At 44.5% G+C, this 18,939-nt stretch overlaps 1 pseudogene; it reads right to left on the reverse strand.

The window, feature by feature from the left end:
* Positions 1 to 5,602: 5,602 nt before the first annotated feature.
* LOC115939428 (small ribosomal subunit protein uS14 pseudogene) lies at positions 5,603 to 5,770 on the reverse strand (annotated as a pseudogene).
* Positions 5,771 to 18,939: the final 13,169 nt, after the last annotated feature.

The raw sequence follows: 18,939 nt of genomic DNA on the forward strand, positions 1-18,939 counted from the left end.
CGCAGCTCTAATGCCATGAGAGGACCTGATGGAGCTTCCCTGTCAGGCTGTCATCAGCTTTGCAGGCCCAGATGACTTTGCAGTGGGTGGTGGTAAAGCATGTCCGGGAGATTAAATGGAGCAGAATCCCATCTCCATATGGTACTGGCAAGAAATCCCTTCCATTGGAGCATCTTACATTGATTGGTCTGGTACAGGATTGGTTCTAGACTATTTTCAGCAAAACGTTAGTTTTACTAGGCAACTTGATGTGGTAGAAAGAATACAATACAATGTATTGTAATACACAAGCCTGATAGAAGACAACTTTTGTATTTATATTGCAAACAATGCAATACACAGACCTGATATAAAATCCTGGCTTTGCCACTCACTCACTGTGAAAATTGGGGAAAGTGTAACTGACTTCTCTGAGCCTCGATTTTTTCTGCAAAATAAGGGAAATAATCTGAGTAGTTATGAGGATGAAATGAAATATCCCGGGTACAATAGTCTGCGAGGGCTACCATCACAACATAGCACAGACTGGGGGGGCTTCAAGAACAGAAATGAATTTTCTCATAGTTCTAGAAGCTAGAAATCTGATAGGAAGGTGTCCGTAAAGTTTGGTTTCTCCTGAGGTCTCTCTCCTTGGCTTGCAATGGCCACCTTCTCTGTCTTCATGTGGCCTTTCCTCTGTGCTTGAGCACCACCCATGTCTCCCAGTGTTCCAGCTTCCTGTGCTTATCAGGACACTGGTCCTCTTGAGTTAGGGCTTACCCTAATGACCTCTTTTTAACTAAATCACCTCTTTAAAGGCCCTATCTCCAGGGGTGCCTGGGTGGCTCAGTAGGTTAAGCATCTGCCCTCAGCTCAGGTCATGATCTTGGGGTCCTGGGATGGAGTCCCGCATGGGGGGGGTCCCTGCTCAGCACGGAGTCTGCTTCCCCCTCCCTCTGCCCCTCCTGCCCCCACGCTGCTCATGTGTGTGCGTGCGTGTGTGCACTCTCTCTCTCAAATAAAGAAAATCTTAAGATAAATAAACAGAGGCCCTATCTCCAAATACAGTCACATTCTGAGGTACTGAGGGATAAGGCTTGCACATATGAAATTTGCGGGTACACAATTCAGCCCATGACACCGGGTGAAGCTTCTAGCCAAGTAGAGGCTCCCCTAGATGCTCACTATGAGGAGACCCGGGCATTTCTTTCCCCAGCCTCTTTCTCCCTGCTCCTATTCTGGAATGTTTCTGTGGTTTGGGAGTTGGTAATTATGCAGGGGGTGATAATGATGTTTTTCACAGAGTTCAGTAGTAAAAGCCGATTAATGGCAGGAAGAAAAACACGAAAAGCCTGCTCAGCATTGCTCTCTAAGCAAAGAGTCTACCCCTCAGGTACTTTTCCTGGGCTAGTATTACTGAGAAATTATTTGCTAGCTCAGGAATCTGCAGAAAATATGTCGAGACCAGGTCAAAAACATGCTGTGGTTACCACACACCTCTTGTCCCTTTTGTGTTGGGCTGTTTGCTGCATGAGAGAGTAAAGGGTGGTTTCGTGGATATTTATGTACCCACATAAGTGGAGGCTCTTTGGTGAGAATGTCTCTCTCAGAAGCATTATTATTTATGTGTATAATTCTTGAAAGAGTCTAAGTAATCTAAAATTGAAAGGCACTTTAAATATGATTGTATGTGCCAGATACCGTAGTGGATATTGGGGATAAGACTGGCTCTTGACAGGCTCTCTGCTCTCCAAGAGGTCAGCTTTCTTTTCTTTCTTTCTTTCTTTCTTTCTTTCTTTCTTTCTTTCTTTCTTTCTTTCTTTCTTTCTTTCTCTCTCTCTCTTTCTTTCTTTTTTTTTTTTTTAAAGATTTTACTTATTTATTTGAGAGAGAAAGAGAGAGGGAGAACATAGAGGGTGAGTGAGAGGGAGAAGCAGACTCCCCACCGAGCAGAGAGCCTGATGTGAGACTCCATCCCAGGACGCTGAGATCATGACCTGAGCCTTAGGCAGGCGTTTAACCAACTGAGCCACCCAGGTGCCCCAAGAGGTCAACTTTCTACAACATCCTGCACATACATGGTCAAAAGTTCACAAGGCACTTTCCAGACATAAGGTAAACCCGGGCCCGTGATTGATGGCCCAGTGCTTGCACATTTGGGGTGTCGGGATCCTTGCTACCTCATGAGGCCTCTCCGTTTTTTGAATCTCCTGATATGGAGTTGGATCTCTGCCCTACCTGCCCCACTCCTCAGGTTCGAATATCACTTTGTGCCCAGACGAGGCTGCCGCATCCTTTGGTGAAGAGCCAAATGGCCTCAGCTCCATCAGCTCATGCCCCTGGGATACAGTTCCCAGACCTGACATCAGCCTGGGTGGGCCACCATCTTCCTGAAAGCAGAGCCTCCAGAATGGACCCAACCCTGAAGCAGTATAGCACCTGGGTGGGTAGAACGGCAGCAGGGGCAGCGGGGAGACAGCACTCCCCACTAAAACCAGAGGCAGTGAAGTCACGGATAGTTTTTCTAAGGGCAAGAGTCTTTTTCCGCAAATTTCTAACGTTCAGACGCTTTATTAAGTCCCGTGACTTCTCTCTTCTCCACATTAGGGTGGCGTAACGAAGCCACATGTCTCTCATCTTCTTTATTATTATGAATACTAATATTCATTTATTTATAAAAATGTTGACCAGCTAGGGAAAGTTTGGTGTCGCAAAAGCCCTGTCCTAGATATTCTATGGATTTTTTTTTTTTTTTAAGATTTTTACTTATTTATTTGTCAGAGAGAGAGAGTGTGCACAAGAGGGGGGAGCGGCGGGCAGAGGGAGAAGCAGGCTCCCCGCTGAGCAGGGAGCCCGACGTGGGACAGCAAATGCCTCAGATCCTTCTAGGTGAGGGATCAGCCTGAGCAGAGTCTGGGGAGGAGGGACATGACGCGGCACATCCCCTGAAGAGAGCATGTCGGGCCTGGGGGAGGGGGTTAAGCACTAGGAAGGAGGAATGATAGACTCAGCAGCCTCGTGCAGTCTGTGTTTGCAGTGCTTTTGCTTCAAATGTTCTCCCTCTCTCCATCTCCACCGTGGAGTTCCAGGCTAAGAATAAACGCATCTTTCCCCTGAAGTGTTTATCGATCCCTGGGGTGGGAAGGGCTTGCTCTCTGGCCTGAGGCTGCTGGAGTCAGTTCTCGGTTCTCTGTAGTCACCTTGGCAGCCTCCTGTGGTTATTTGGTGGTGAGCACCCTGGAGAGCCCCAGGAGGGACAGATGGTGCCCTGCTCGTCTCTGTCCCTTCTCAGGACCCTGTTTTTGACCTTGCCTATGGGCATCTCAGGGCCCATGGCGGCCTCCTTCCTTAGTCCTTGCCTCCTCAGACCGCTGAGGCTAAATTAACCCATGGTCTTGCTCCTCAGCCCTTCAGCCAATCCCAAGAGGCCTTGGCACTCACTGGGCAAGAAATTCATTATACTCTGGGGTGCAGGCAGAACTAAGCTAGGGCCATTGTCTCGTCTTGACCCCTCACCAAGGTTTGGACTTCCCTCTCTCAGAACATATGCCAGGCAGAGAAAGGAGAAAGTGTTGCGCCTGCAAAACCTCTTGCAGAGCCCCTCTGGGTCTATAAAGCAGGCATGCTTTTTAATGTTCCAGTTTGCATTTAAAAACTCAAAGCACTTGCCCCGAGTTATTATAAATGAAGTAAGTGAATTATGATAGTATGTCTGGGTGAGCCCCCATTCTGCCCCAGGGTTAGGGAAAAAGGGGCTTGAAAGCTACTACCTGTGGCTTCCCCAGACTTGGCTACAGGACCCATCAAGGTCACCCTGTAGTCAAAGGAGAGCCGCACAGTGGTAAGGAAATGAAGGGAACACAAAACATTTGGTCTAGTCTGTCTCTTAGTATCTAGAAACTTCTTCTTTACTACCATAAAAAACATCAAGTTGCGGCCTCATGTAGTGAGATTAGTTATGTCTCATTTGCTCCCGAGTCTGGAGTCCTCTGCAAGCCCCAGCCTCAAGCCCCTCCGACGAGGGCAAGGTGTACATTGCTCACCTTGGACTTCGGAGGCCTCCTGATAATTTCTCTGCCTTCTCCCCTTTGAGGGTCAGGTGCTTTCCTGAAGATGAAAGCAGGAAGAGTCAAATGCGTCCATTTTCTTCTGCGGTCTGCTTTCATAATCAACCCCAAGCCTTCCTCATTTCTGTTCTTTCTTCTAGTAAAGCTGAAAGGGCTCCTTTTGTCGGCCCCCTACCCCATTTGGGACCATCCCCTGCCTGCTCTGTTCTCACAGGTCTGTGCCACCTCTGTATCTTTCTCATGCCTCCAGAATGCACTGAACAGCTGTGCAGATTGCTCACTGCACAACCCTAGGGGGCACCATTCACAGAGGCAATGAAGTGCATTGCACAACGGTACATAATGGCTCGGTGGGCCGCCTCCATACTTCATACACTTTCTTTGTTATGTCAGAGTCCCTCAGAGGCTTCCCTGAGTTGGCAGCTCTGAGTTTCTTTCCCCATTTGTGAGAGTCTTGCACAGAGATATATTTCTCTATTATAAGAAAAAAAAGTTCATTTCAAGTGCCTGTCTCAGTATTAGGGAGAAGCTTGAGGAATGGTGAGGAGAGGGGAGCCATGGAGTATATAGGCCTTACATGAAGGGTAACTTCTGTTCAGTTCTAGCAGATTCTTGCCATGCAAGGGATACCAAAAGAATGTTGCTCTATCTTCTGGTTTATTTGATAGAAGTAGAAATCTGGATTTTTTGGGACATCTGGCTGGCTTAGTCAGTAGAGTCTAAGACTCTTTTTTTTCCCTTAACTTCCTTAAGTTTTTCTAAAAATTTAAAATCAATTAATTAACATATAGTGTATTATTAGTTTCAGAGGTAGAGTTCAGTGATTCATCAATTGCATATAACATCCAGTGCTCATTAATGCCCGTTACCCAGTTACCCCATCCCCCCACGTCGTCCAGCAACCCTCAGTTTGTTTCCTAGAGTTAAGAGTCTCTTATGGCTTTTCTCCCTCTCTGATTTTGTCTTATTTTTCCTTTCCTTCCTCTATGTTCATCTGTTTTGTTTCTTAAATTCCACATATGAGTGAAATCGTATGATACATGTCTTTCTCTGTTTGACTTATTTCGCTCAGCATAATACCCTCCAGTTCCATCCACGTCGTTGCAAATGGCAAGATCTCATTCCTTTTGATGGCTGCATAATATTCCATTGTATATATATACCACATCTTCTTTATCCATTCATCTGTTGATGGACATCTGGGCTCTTTCCATGTGTTGGCTATTGTGGACATTGCTGCTATAAACTTTGGGGTGCATGTGCCTTTTGAATCATTATGCTTATATCCTTTGGATAAATAATACCTAGTAGTACAATTCCTGGGTCGTAGGGTAGAGTAGAGCCTAGGACTCTTGATCTCGGGGTCATGAGTTTGAGCCCCACAGTGGGTATAGAGATTACTTAAAATAGATAAATAAAATTAAAAAAATGAAATCTGGATTTTTCTATTTTTTTGATCTTATTTATTTATTTTTTATGTTGAAGTATTTTTATTTTATATACAAAGAGCTAGAATTAAGGTGCGAATCTTGGATGACCCATTCAAGGCAGTTCACTTAATCCAACTTAAGGAAGCCAGTGTGCTTTGCGTCCTGATGGAAACACTGGTGGCACATATTGAGGCCATATTTCTGGATCAGACCCTGCAGGTTTGCGCAGATGCAGCAAGAACGCGAACCCTGGAATTTTCTTGGATAGCTCTAGCAGAGCTGCTGGTGACCCATCTTCCTTTCTCAGATCAATGAGGCAAAAAGGGAAGAGCTCCCAAATGCACCTGTTCAAATTTGAGGGGGCAGGGAGGAGACACAGTTTACCCAGAAGGCAGTGCTGACAAATGAGACATACACTGTGCGGCTAACTGGTTCCGGGGAGTGAGGAAAATCTGGATTTTTAGATGAAGCCTCCAGCTTTTTTTTTTAAAGATTTTATTTATTTGACAGAGAGAGACACAGCGAGAGAGAGAGCACAAGCAGGTGGGGTGGCAGGCAGAGGCAGAGGGAGAAACAGGCTCCCCGCCGAGCAGAGAGCCCGATATGGGGCTCGATCCCAGGACCCCAGGATCATGACCTGAGCAGAAGGCAGACGCTTAACCAACTGAGCCACCCAGGCGCCCAAGCCTCCAGCTTTCAAATGGTGGCTCAAGGGTGCCTGAGTGGCTCAGTTGGTTAAGCATCTGCCTTCTGCTCAGGTCATGATCCCAGAGTCCTGGGATCGAGCCCCCGCATCGGGCTCCCTGCTCAGTGGGGAGCCTGCTTCTCCCTCTCCCTTTCCCACTCCCCTTGCTTGTGTTCTGTCTCTCACTCACTCTCTCTCTCAAATAAGTAAATAAATAAAATCTTAAACAATATTGGCTCAAATGAAAAACAAATACCAGATGGGACCAAAGAGAAATGATTGTGAACTGTTTTTGTCCTACAGGCTGCAGAGAATAGTGATTTCTGCTTTTTAATCCCAAAGGGGGAAATTGTCATGGAGAAAGAAAACTGTCAGCAGAGGTTCTGCCGTAGGTGATGGAGACTTTTTTCGGGCAGCATCTTGCAGTTTTGAAGGCTATCTGACCAGGTGGCACCTATGGGATGTGCAGGATTTTCCTATTATGATAGCACTTTCCCCCGCCTTGGTTCTAAATTTCCTGATGAACCTGTCTTTGTCCTTATGGCAGGGTGGGGACATTTGATCTCCAGGGATGACAATCAGTTTGGATACAGTGGTGTGCCCTTACCAGTCATAAAACAGTGACAGAGCCCCCGAGTGCCCTCCCCAGTTTTCAAGGCCTCTCTGGAACCCTTTAAACTAAAGATTACTAAAGAGTTAATATCTAGCACAGCAGGAAGCCTCCAGACACCAAGTTGGTCACTAAATATTTTGAATATTATCCACATGGTTTCTATTTTTAGATTGAGAAAGGAACCATAGAAATTTTCTCAGTTTTACCCATAACCAACCTCCTGCCTGGTGAATGGTAGATCATCAACTCAGGTCTTTTTTTTTTTTAAGATTTTATTTATTTATTTGCCAGAGAGAGAGAGCATGCGAGCACAAGCAGAGGGAGCAGCAGAGGGAGAGGGAGAAGCAGGCTCTCCGCTGAGCAAGGAGCCCGATGCGGGGCTCGATCCCAGGACCCTGGGATCACGACCTGAGCTGAAGGCAGATACTTAACCCACTGAGCCACCCAGGCATCCATCAACTCAGGTCTTAATTGGGCTCTCTCTTCATGACAGCACATGATTTTCAGATATTTAACAGCTTTGAGTATGAAATTTTGAAGACCAGTGTGGTCCCCAGGTCTTCACAAAAGGTAAAGAAACAATGTTATGAGTCAAAGAACACAGGTAGGGAAGAACATGGTGTGTACATGAGAAGGTGGCCCTTCTTGCATTGGACCCTCGTAAAGAACATGCCCCTGGGAGTCTCTGCCTCTTCAGGATGGGCCTCAGAATGAACACGGAGCTGACCTGAACCATCTGTGCAGACCGTAGCTTGGAGCAAGTCACTGAGCTAAGACTAGTCTAGTTGCCAAATGAGTCAACTTGAAAACCAGTGAGCAGGGGACCAAATGCTTATTGTTGCACGTCACCAAAGTTTGGGGTGGTTTGTTATGCAGTATCATTGTGGCTGGGGCTGACTCATACAGAAATTGGTTAATATTTTGATGTGAGTCAGACATAAGTTTGGCTTGGCTTCTGCCACAACCTGTGTGATCCTGACCAAGTAACTTAACTCTTCTACCATAGCCTAGAGTTTATTTTTGTGAAGATTGAATGAGACTATCTGTGTAATTTGCTTAAAATATTATCTGGCACACAGTAGGTTGTAAATATTCTAATTCGTAATAAAGCCAATTGGTTTTTTGAGGAGAAATGTACTCCCATTATCCTAACAACTATTCTCGTTTTGCATATTTATTTCCATTCTTGCCCACATGAATACATATGTTAGATCTTTACAATCATAATGTACATAGCCATGTCCACTTTGATCAGGAATATTTCCCTCTGTTTCTGTATAGCTTTCATGATCTCACATTTTTACTGTGTACAGAAGACTTGTAGAGAAAGACCGTAATTTTTTCATGAATTTATAATAGTTCTAGTTTAAAAAAATGTTGCCAATGCCACAATAAATACTAATTCAAACACTATTGGGGATCTGCTATGTGCCAGACAGTGTGCTAGGAGCTAGGAATGCAGGAATAAATAAAAGCAGACAAAAATCTCAACTCCGCAGAACTCACGTTATAGCAGTAAAGACCGACAATAAAAGCCAACCAAATAAATAATAATATATTGTGTCACTGATGATAAACTATGGAGAAAAATAAAGCAGAGAAGGTGGATGGGAAGTACCAATGGAGCTCAGGGTGTGGTTTGCAATTTTACGTAGGATACTATGGGAATATACTCTACCTCACCAGAGGGTAAAGGAGGTAAGCAGTTGAGCCATCCAGATATTTGCGCAAGGGCATTTTTTTTTTTTTAAGATTTTATATTTAAGGGGCGCCTGGGTGGCTCAGTCGTTAAGCGTCTGCCTTCGGCTCAGGTCATGATCCCAGGGTCCTGGGTTCGAGCCCCACATCGGGCTCCCTGCTCCGCGGGAAGCCTGCTTCTCCCTCTCCCACTCCCCGGAGAAGGGTCTCCGGTGAGCTCTGAGGCTGCTGGTGGAATTGTCCTCAGTCAGACGCACTCAGAAGCTACCAGTTTGATGGAGACAGGCAAGGATTGTAGCGCTGCTAAAATAAGATTAGGTCTATGTTACTGCCTTAATTGAATACTTGCCAGTCCCAATTTCATATGTTGAAGCCCTAACCCCCAATATCTCAGTGTTCCCTCTCTCGCTGTGTCTTTCTCTGTGAAATAAATAAAATCTTTAAAAAAAAAGATTTTATATTTAAGTAATCTCTGCACCCAACGTGGGGCTCCAACTCACAACCCGAGATCAAGAGTCTCATGCTCTACCAACTGAGCCAGCCAGGGGCCCCAGGGAAGAACATTTTTGACAGAGATTAGTGAGGGCAAATTCCCTGAATGCCCTATGTGTTTGAAGAACAGTCAGGAGGCCTATGTGAATGAAGTGGAATGTATGAGATGGAAAATGGTAGGAGATAAAGTCAGGAAAATAAAAGGGAGTCAAAATGTGTAGGGCCTTGGTTTTTTTTCTTTTTAAGCCTATCTATCTTTTGTTAGATAGCTATGCAATCATCACCACCATCCATTTCCAGAACTTTCCGTAGTCCCAAACTGAAACTCCGTATCCATGAGACACTACCCGCCCCCCGCCTCCCAGCTCCTGGCAGCTCCCATTCTATCTCCTGTGCTTTGGCCTTTACTTTGAGTGTTATAGGAACCACTGGTGGGTTTTGAACAGAGAAGTGCTATGATTTGACTTGGGTTTCAACAGACACATCTGGCTGCTGTGTTTAGAAAGATGTACAGGGGAGGAGGGGCAGAGGCAGGGAGGCTAGATTGGTGGGAGGAGATGGAGCCTTGCACCAGGGCAGTTGCAGGGGAGGTGGTGAGAAGTGATATTCTCAAGACAGAGCAAACAAGGCTTTCGGATGGATGTGATATGGGCTACGAGAGAAAAAGAGAAATCAAGGATTTTTTGACCTAAGCAACTGGAAGAATAGAGTTGCGGTAAAGTTAGGTGTGGAAGACTTCAGAAGAGGAAGCTTTTTTGGGGGAAGATCAGGAGCTCCATTTTAGACACATCCAGAATGACATACCTTATTAAACATTCAAGCTGAGATGTTGAATAGAGAGCTGAGTCTGGAGTTCACAGACACCAAATTGAGGATCAAGATTTGCAAGCAAGGTATAGATGGTGTCTAATGCTGTAGACTGATTGAGTTTACCAAAGTAGAGAGAATGGCCAAAAAAAAAAAAAAACAAGTCCTGGGAGTGCACCTGAAGACTCTCTAAGGTTAGGAGGTCAGGGATACGAGGAGGAATCAGGAGGAAAAATGAAGAGAAGCAGCTAGGGAAGGACAACTAGAAGGTGTGTCTTTATGAAATTCCAGTGAAGAATGTGCTCCATGGAGATCTACACAATTGGTGGTGGTTTGTACCTGATGGGATCTGTCCACACACCTGCTGAGTGTGAGGGTCACTGGTAAGTCAAGGAGTGAGCCAGCATTTAGGAAAGGGGACTGAAGAGCAGTTCAGGGAGGGTCAGGGTATGGGGGAAGAGAGCCCTGAGGAGTGAGTGGAATTTGTGGATTAGGGAAAACAACTGTCCAGAAGTGTCCATTGTGAGCTCCAGATACTAGGGTTGAGCCCCAGAGTAAAGAAGACTGGGGCAGTGGCAAGACATGGGAATGCAGCAATCCCCCAGGTCCCTGGACCCTCCCCCATAAGAAGGGTCTCTGGTGAGCTCTGAGGCTGCTGGTGGAATTGTCCTCAGTCAGACGCACTCAGAAGCTACCAGTTTGATGGAGACAGGCAAGGATTGTAGCGCTGCTAAAATAAGATTAGGTCTATGTTACTGCCTTAATTGAATACTTGCCAGTCCCAATTTCATATGTTGAAGCCCTAACCCCCAATATCTCAGAGTGTGACTGTATTTGAAGATAAGTTCTTTAAAGAGGTGACTGAGTTAAAATGAGGCCTTTAGGGTGGGCCTTAATTCAGTCTGACTGGCATCCTTAAAAGAAGAGGAAATGTAAATACCAGACAAGCACACACAGAGGGGACCATAAGAGGACACGGTGAGAAGGTGACAATCTGCAAACTAAAGAGAAGTCTCAAAAGAAACCAACATTTCCAACACCTTGATCTTGGACTTCCAGCCTCTAGAACCATGAGAAAATAAATTTCCTTGTTTAAGTCATCCAATCTGCAGAAAGGCCCATCAGGCAAGAAACTGAGGGTCACTTCTGGCCAAAAGCCAGCTAGGAACTGAGGCCCTGAGTCCATTAGCCCAAAAGAAACTGAATCCTGCTGACTACCACATCAGTGAGCTCAGAGGTAGATTCTTCCCCAGCTGAGCCTCCAGATAAGAACATAATCTTGACCAACACCTTGAGTGCCATTTTGTGAGAACTTGAAGCAGAAAACGGCAAAGCTAAGTCCAGATACCTGGCCCACAGAAACTATATGATAATAGATGTGTGCTGGTTGAAGTGCTAAGTGTGTGTTAATTTGTTACTCAGTGCTAGATAAATAATACAATCTTAGAAAGGTCCTTGAGATGTAGACTGAGGTTTCTCTTGGGCCCAATTAGCATTGCCCTGAGGTGGTCTCCTTGAATGTAACCAGAAATTTGAGTCTCCTGGGATAAATCACCTTACCACTGAGCACCTCAAATTCCTTATGATGAAATGAGAAGTTTGCACAGATCTCTGAGGTCTCTTTGCATGCAAACTTTCTACAGCATGGATTGAGAGCCCACAGCCAGTACACCTGGATTGGTTGGCTTGGGGCAGCACATTTTTGCCTTATTTGAAAACCAGTTTTTGGTGTTTCATATTTTTGCCGAAGGCAGCTGGAGTGGGTCAAATAGTGTCTCCAAAATTCATGTCCATCTAGAACCTCAGAGTGTAACCTTATTTGGAAGTAGGATCTTTGCAGATATAATTTAGTTGAGATCATACTGGATTAGGATGGATACTAAACCCAATAACTGATGTCCTTATAAGAAGAGGAGAGGACACAGAGAGACAGAGAAGAAGGAGATGTGAAGAGAGAGGCGAGGGTAGAGTGACCAGCTACAAGCCAATGATCCCAGGATTGCCAGGAGTCACCAGAAGCTAGGAGAGAGGCAAAGAAGGAATTTTTCCTAGATACTTTGAAAGGAGTGTGGTCCTGCTGACACCTTGATTTCAGAATTTTAACTTTCATGAGAGAGAATAAATTTCTCTTGTTTTAAGCCACCTGTTGTGTGGTAATTTTTTATGGCAGTATTAGGAGGCTAATCAAACATTATCACATATTTTCTTTTAAACTCGCATATACTATACAGAATCACTAGGATTCTTGGAATTTTCATGAAGAATTATAGATATCCCATTATGTGGCCATGAAGAAGGACGATTTTGAAGATTTTAGGTAATTTGAAGGCTGCTTATGATTCAGTGTTAAGAGCAGAAAGCAAAAGTATGTATAGTATGCTTATAACTCGTTTAAAAAAAAACCACCTGCATAAAGAAAAAGAAGAGGCCGTGAGCTGAAACAGAAATAAGATGGTAGGATGGGGGGGGGGGCTTTTCTCCCTTCTAATTTTTCAAAATTCTTTAATGTGTCTATATTCACTTTTGTGGAAAATATCATAGGAAAACGGAATAAAAGAAATCCAGAGTTTGAGAGAGAATCTGAGAAACATGCAGGTTATGGACCATCAGACTGAAATGAAGTGACCCAGCTACCTGACATAAGATTAACAACATTAGGGGCACCTGGGTGGCTCATTTGGTTAAGCATCCGATTCTTGATTTCCATTCAGGTCATGATCTTGGGGTCGTGGGATCCAGCCCTGTGTCAGGCTCCATGCTCAGCGCGGAGTCTACTTAAGACTCTCTCCCTGTCCCTCTGCCCCACCCCCCACCGCGCTCTCTCACGTGTTCTCTCTCTCTCTCTCAAAATAAATAAATAAATCTTTAGAGAAAAATGAATAACACCATTAGCCTCGAAAGTGCCTCACCTATATCCTTCCCTATTTCTCCCCTCCCTTTCAGAGGTTACAGCTGTTCAAAATTGAGTACGTATCACTATTTTGCCTTTTTTAACAAAGATTTTTAAAATTATTTTTAAGTAACTCTAACCCAGGTGGGGCTGGAACTTACAACCCCGAGATCAAGAGTTGCCTGCTCCACCGACTGAGTCAGGCGGCCACCCCTATTTTGTCTTTTAAATGATAGTATTATTGTGGATTATGCATCTGTAAATGATCACTGTTTGGTTCTCCTTATTTTGAAGTTTATTAGCATGGTTGGACATCCTCGTGTAGTGACATGCTTTTTTGATCCAATGTTATACACCTAACAACCACACGTGTTGATTTATATAGTTACACTTCACTGATGTATCGCCTGGTCTTAAAATGTATGCATTCGTAGCTTTGTCTGGGTATTTTAGAACAAAGATCCATTTTGAGGCAGTAAAACTTTCACACGGAGGCATTTGCTGACACATTGGACCAAGTCATGGTGGTTGTTTTCTTGTCTCTTTTTCTTTACCACTTTGCATATTTCTTATTTCCTGTCAGGCGTGATTTATCTCAGGCCAGTTCCTGTTCTGGGAGGTGGTGAAGGCGGGATGAAGGCGGGGGAGGGCACTGTCCTTGAATGAGGGACACCTAACAGATCAGCACAAGGCCCTAGACTTCACAGTGCAGCAAAACTCTGCTGGTTTCTTGGAAGTCGTTATGAAGGATCTTTCATTTTTGGCATTTCTGCTTCCTCTCTGGATCTTTGGTCTATGCAGTGACCTCAGTGTTTCCTGACTGTGGAATCACATGCCTTTCTCTACTTTGGAGTTTGAGCTTTCTAAAGCTCCAACTCTTTGGCAATAGATAGCATGTGGGCCTGATGTCAGCAGCTGGGAAAAGTCTTTCTGTGGCTTTCTGTCAATATCCACATGACACCAATGACTCCTGGTGGACCCCTGATCTGACCCACTGACGGAGGAGGCCACACTCTGCGGGTTCTCCTGAGTCAGGCCCTTAAAGGCTACCAACAGCACGTGCGAAGGACTTGAGAGTTTACCGAGCCTCTCCAAACACACATTCCTGTTTGACTCGGCAACAATCCCACCGGTGAGCAGTTCAGGTCCATCTGACAGAGTAGAAGATCCATCGTTAAGTGAGAGAATGGGGCACGGTGTGATTAAGAAGACAACCAGCATGTATTAATTATCTCCCTTGGGCTTACCACTGCTCTAGGTACTTTATGCCCATTCGATCCTTTAAACAAACTTGTGAGGCCAATAGTATTTTCATGCTATTATTTTTAAAAGATCACTGTTACGGACGGCATGTTGGCTCACCCTCTCCCATTCCTATGTTGAAGCTCTAACCCCCAAGGAGGATGTGATTAGGAGGTGGGACTGTGGGAGGTAATTAGGTTTATATGAGGTCATGGGAGCATGGCCCTCATGATGGGATTAGCCTCTCCACCAAGTGAGGACAGAACTAGAAGGCTGCTCTCCACACGTCAGAAAGCAGGCTTTCACCAGACACGGGATCTGCTGGGACCTAGGTCTTGGACTTCCAGCCTCTAGAACTGCGAGAAATCAATGTTTGCTGGGTAAACCGCCCAGTCTATGGTATTCTCGTTATAGTAGCCAGAACAGACTAGGACAATAAGTAGGCTCAAAAATAAAGTGGCACAGCAATAGGGGAAGAACAGGATCTGAAACTCAGCTCCGTCTCCTGCTCGGTGCTTTTGCCCATCATTACTTATGTGATCCTTTGCTGAGCAACTGATTCCCCCAAAACTTAGTAGTTTAAAACAATGGCAATCATTTGTGATCTCACGGTTTCTATAGATTAGGAATTTGGGAGCTGCTGTAGCGGGCTGCTGTGACTCAGGGTCCGTCACGGAATCTCAGGCAAGATGTCACCTAGGGGCTGCTGTTCACCTGAGGACTTGACTGGGCCTGGAGGATCTGCTTCCTGGAGGATCTCCAGCCTTCTTGGCTGACTCACATGGCTGGCCAGTTGGTGCCAGCTATTGGCAGGTGGCCTAGTTTCTCTGCATCTGTGCTGCTTGGATGTCCTCACGTGTAGAGGCTGGCTTCCCAGAGCGGGAGACCTATGAGAGAGCCAAGACGGAGCCTCAGTGTCTTTTACGACTTTGCCTCAGAAACCACAACTGTCATTTCTGGAATATCCCATTGGTTGCAAAGGCCAGCCCTGGGGTTTGATGTGGGAGGGGTACTACACAAGGGCGTGGATACTGGGAGGTGGGAATTATTGGGGGCCACTTTGGAGTCTGGGTACAATACTAGCTACATTGCCTAGCAACGTAGAATGTTGGTGCTGGTTAAAATCCAACACAGAGATAGCATTTTCTAGTGTTAATTGGGTTCCAGAAGCTGACAGCATAAAGCTTTCAGGTTTCCATGATTTTTTTTTTTTTTTTTAGGTTTCTATGGTTTTATAATAAAAATTGGACTTAAGGGCTTTTGCTTGCTGATAATTTAACCTTGGAAAGGATTAACATAAAACATAGATAGTATTTTGGGGGGTATTTGATGATTTAAAAATCCTAAACATTCAGTATGGGTTTAAAGAAAGACCATCTCCCAATATAGTCAAGTTAACATTATCATGATTGAAAAAAACAGTAATTCTTTAGTATTGCCTCATCCCCAATCCAAGTAGTCTGCCAAATGTCCTTTTCGGTTGGTTATACAGAATCATACATTGCATTTGGTCGTTATGTCCCTTAGAGTTCTTTTATTCAAAAGCAGGCCCTTTTATTATGACCCTGACTTGGGAAGTTCTGCAGAATGTCCCACTTTCTGGGCTTGTCTAATTGCTTCCTTGCTGGGAAGCTTAGCCGGTTTCTCCATCCCTTGAATTTCCCATAATTGAAAGTTAGGTCTAAAGTTTTGATAGGCTTACATTAACCCTCTAAACTAGAAGACATTATAAGAGATGGACTTCATGTTTCTGCATATCAAGAGACACATGAACTCTAGTGTTTGTGATATTGTAATATAATAACAAATATGCATTTGGTCTGTGATAATATAAGAAATATATTTGGTCTTCGTCCCTGGTTCCTGGCACGAGTGCTTCTTTTTTTTTTTTTTAAGATTTTATTTATTTGACAGAGAGAGAGATAGCAAGAGCAGGAACACAAGCAGGGGGAGTGGGAGAGGGAGAAGCAGGCTTCCCGCTGAACAAGGAGCCCGATGCGGGGCTCGATCCTAGGACCCTGGGATCATGACCTGAGCAGAAGGCAGACGCCTAACGACTGAGCCACCCAGGCACCCCAAGCGCTTCTTAAACCCTTAGAATTTCCTGAGTGGTATGGGAGAGAGGAGTGTCTTGTTATTCATAAAAAAAACCCTTTCCACCGTACCTGGGTTTATACTAATGAAGTGACTCTTTGGTGGATCCCTACATAGCCTCAAGATGGGGGCTGGTTGCCAGTGGAATCAACCATGTGATTAGAGGCTTGGAACGTATCCTGGTGCTGGGAACATGATGCACCCCAACTCCACAGGGACAGAAACTCCTGCACTAGAGATCCTTCTGGTCCTCACCCTATGTACCTTTTCACTTGGCTTTTCGTCTGTATTCTTTGTAATGTCCTGTATACTAGACCAGTCAGCACAGGCAAATCTTCCCCTGAGTTTTGTGAGCCATTCCAGCAAATTACTGAACCTGAGAAGGGGGTTTGTGGGAACTCCTGATGTATATATATAGCCGGTTGGTCAGAAGTATGGGAGACCTGGACTTGTGATTGGCATCTGAAGTGGGGGCGATATAACCTGGGGGGTCTGGGCTAACTCTGGGGAGTTAGGGTCGCAACTGAATCAAATCGTAGGACACCCAGTTGGTGTTCGCAGAGAACTGGAGAATTGGTTGGTGTGGGAAAAACAGCCCCACACATTTGGTGTCAGAAGTGTTGTAAGCAGAGAAACAGCTTTCCCTTAGTGTGTAAGATAACGCCAGGGTTAGGGGTTGGCAGCCTGGTCCCTTCGTGGGGGGACCCCTTGTGGCTAGATGGTAATGACGGGGATGTTACTCTGGCATTGCACAAAATCCAGCTCCCCACTTACAATTCACTTCACAGTTTCAACATTAAGGAATAATCCTCGATGGAATCAATAATTTCATTAGGCTTGGAAAATGATGATTTTCCAGTTCTGTCAACCCTTTTATGTGTATAAGCTGGTGGTTTTCTGTAAGGCAAAGCTTTCTCTCATCAACTGACATACAGTTCCTGCTGGAAATGTAGAATCAATGGGAATGCCTTTCTTTCACATGACTAATTTTCAAAGTAAGGGGTTGGTTTGATAGTCAACCCAAAGAATAACAAATGAATGTTTTTTTCCTATTGCCTTGGATTACTCTTCTTTGATTATCATCCTGGATTTGTGGATTTTTATTGATTCATGTGTTTCAAGCAACTGTGTTCATAATGTTTTGATGCTCTAGAGCATTTTTAACAACTCTTTTGAGGTATAATTAACTTGTGGTAAACTACACACACATATACACAGTGTACAAGTTGATGAGTTTTTGACATATGCTTACATCAATGAAACCATCACCAAATGAAGATAAGGGATGCTTCCATCGCCCTCAAAAGTTTTACTCTGCCCTTTGTAATTCATCCCTGCTTCTACCCTTGTCCCCAGGCAACCACTGATATACTGTCTGTTCCTATTTGTTTTCATTTCCAAGAATTTTAAATAAATGGAACCACACAGTGCCTTCTAGTTTATGTCTGGTTTCTTTCATTCAACGTAATGGTTCTGACAATCATCCATGCTGTTGTGTGTATCACTAGTTTGTTCCCTTTTAAAAATTAAAAAAAATTTAAGCAGCTTTATTTAGGTGTAATTGACATATAATCAACTGCATGTATTTAGCATGCACACCTGGATAAGTTCTGATCCATGAATATACACCGTAAAACATCACTATAAACAAGATAAGGAAATCATACATCACTCCCCAAAATTTTCTTTTGCCCCTCGGTAGTCCCTCCCTTCTGCTTTTCTCTCTGTCTCCATCCCTAAGCAACACCGATCTTGCTCTCTCTACAGATTTGACTACATTTTCCGGAATGGAATCATGTAGTATGTGCTCTTCTTTTTGAGATTCATCTATGTAAGTTCATGTATCAATAGTTCACTTTTTTTATTGCTGAGTAGTACTTCATTGAATAGATAGACCACAGTTTGTTTATCCATTCACCTGTCAATGAGAGTTTGGGTTGTTTCCATTTTTGGGCTATTATAAAGAAACCTGCTACGAATTTTTGAGTACAGTCTGTGTGTGAATGTATATTTTCATTTCTTTTGGGTAAATACCTTAAAGAGGAATGGCTAGGTCATATGTAGGTGACTTTTTTTTTTTTTAAATAGGTCCCACACCCAGTGTGGAGACCAACACGGGGCCCGAACTCACAACCCTGAGATCAAGACCTGAGCTGAGATCGAGAGTAGGATGCTTAACCGACCAAGCCACCCAGGCGCCCCTGTCGGTTGGTTTTTAAGAGCACTGACAAAACTGGTTTTTGAAGTGGTCAAACCATGTTACCTTCCCACCGGCGGTGTATGAGAATTCCAGTTGTCCTCCATCCTCACACTTGGTGTGGGTGGTCTTTCAGTGTAATTATTCCAGGGGCTGCGCAGTGGTGTCTCATTGCAGTTTGAACTTGCCTTTCCTTGATGACTAATGATGTTGAGCATCTTTTCATGTGCTTATTGGCCATTCATGTATCTTTTCTTGTGAAGTGTTGATCCAGGCCTTTGGCCCGTTTTTGAAATTGGGCTCTTCACCTTCTGAGTGTATAAAACACCAAGTATATAGAGTTATTAACATGACAACTGTTTGCACAGAGACAGTGGATTCTGCCTGTAGCTTGCTGCTCCTGTCATGACCAGAAAGCTGCTGGCGGTGTGGTAGAAGGGAACTGTAACTTCGTGGGCAAATGCAGCAAAGAGGGTCACATAGCAGGGGAGGAGGGCAGGTGGAAGAGAGGGAAGGATGAGGTTGGCAGGCATTTTATGGCTCTAGAACCTCTAAAATGGGGCCCATGGGACTGCGAGGATCATTCCATCTGCACACCTCTTTCCACTTTTTGGTCCCAGCCCATGGCTCCCAGGCAAAAATCCTTCAGATTACGAACATAAATGACCAGGAAATTTGGCCGTAAAGCATAAACAATGTAAATTCATCCCATCTCCAAACTGATATTTGTGTGAAGTAAAAACGG

Source organism: Leptonychotes weddellii, chromosome 2, assembly GCF_054177405.1.
Source record: "Leptonychotes weddellii isolate Sample4059 chromosome 2, ASM5417740v2, whole genome shotgun sequence".
Lineage (NCBI taxonomy): Eukaryota > Metazoa > Chordata > Mammalia > Carnivora > Phocidae > Leptonychotes > Leptonychotes weddellii.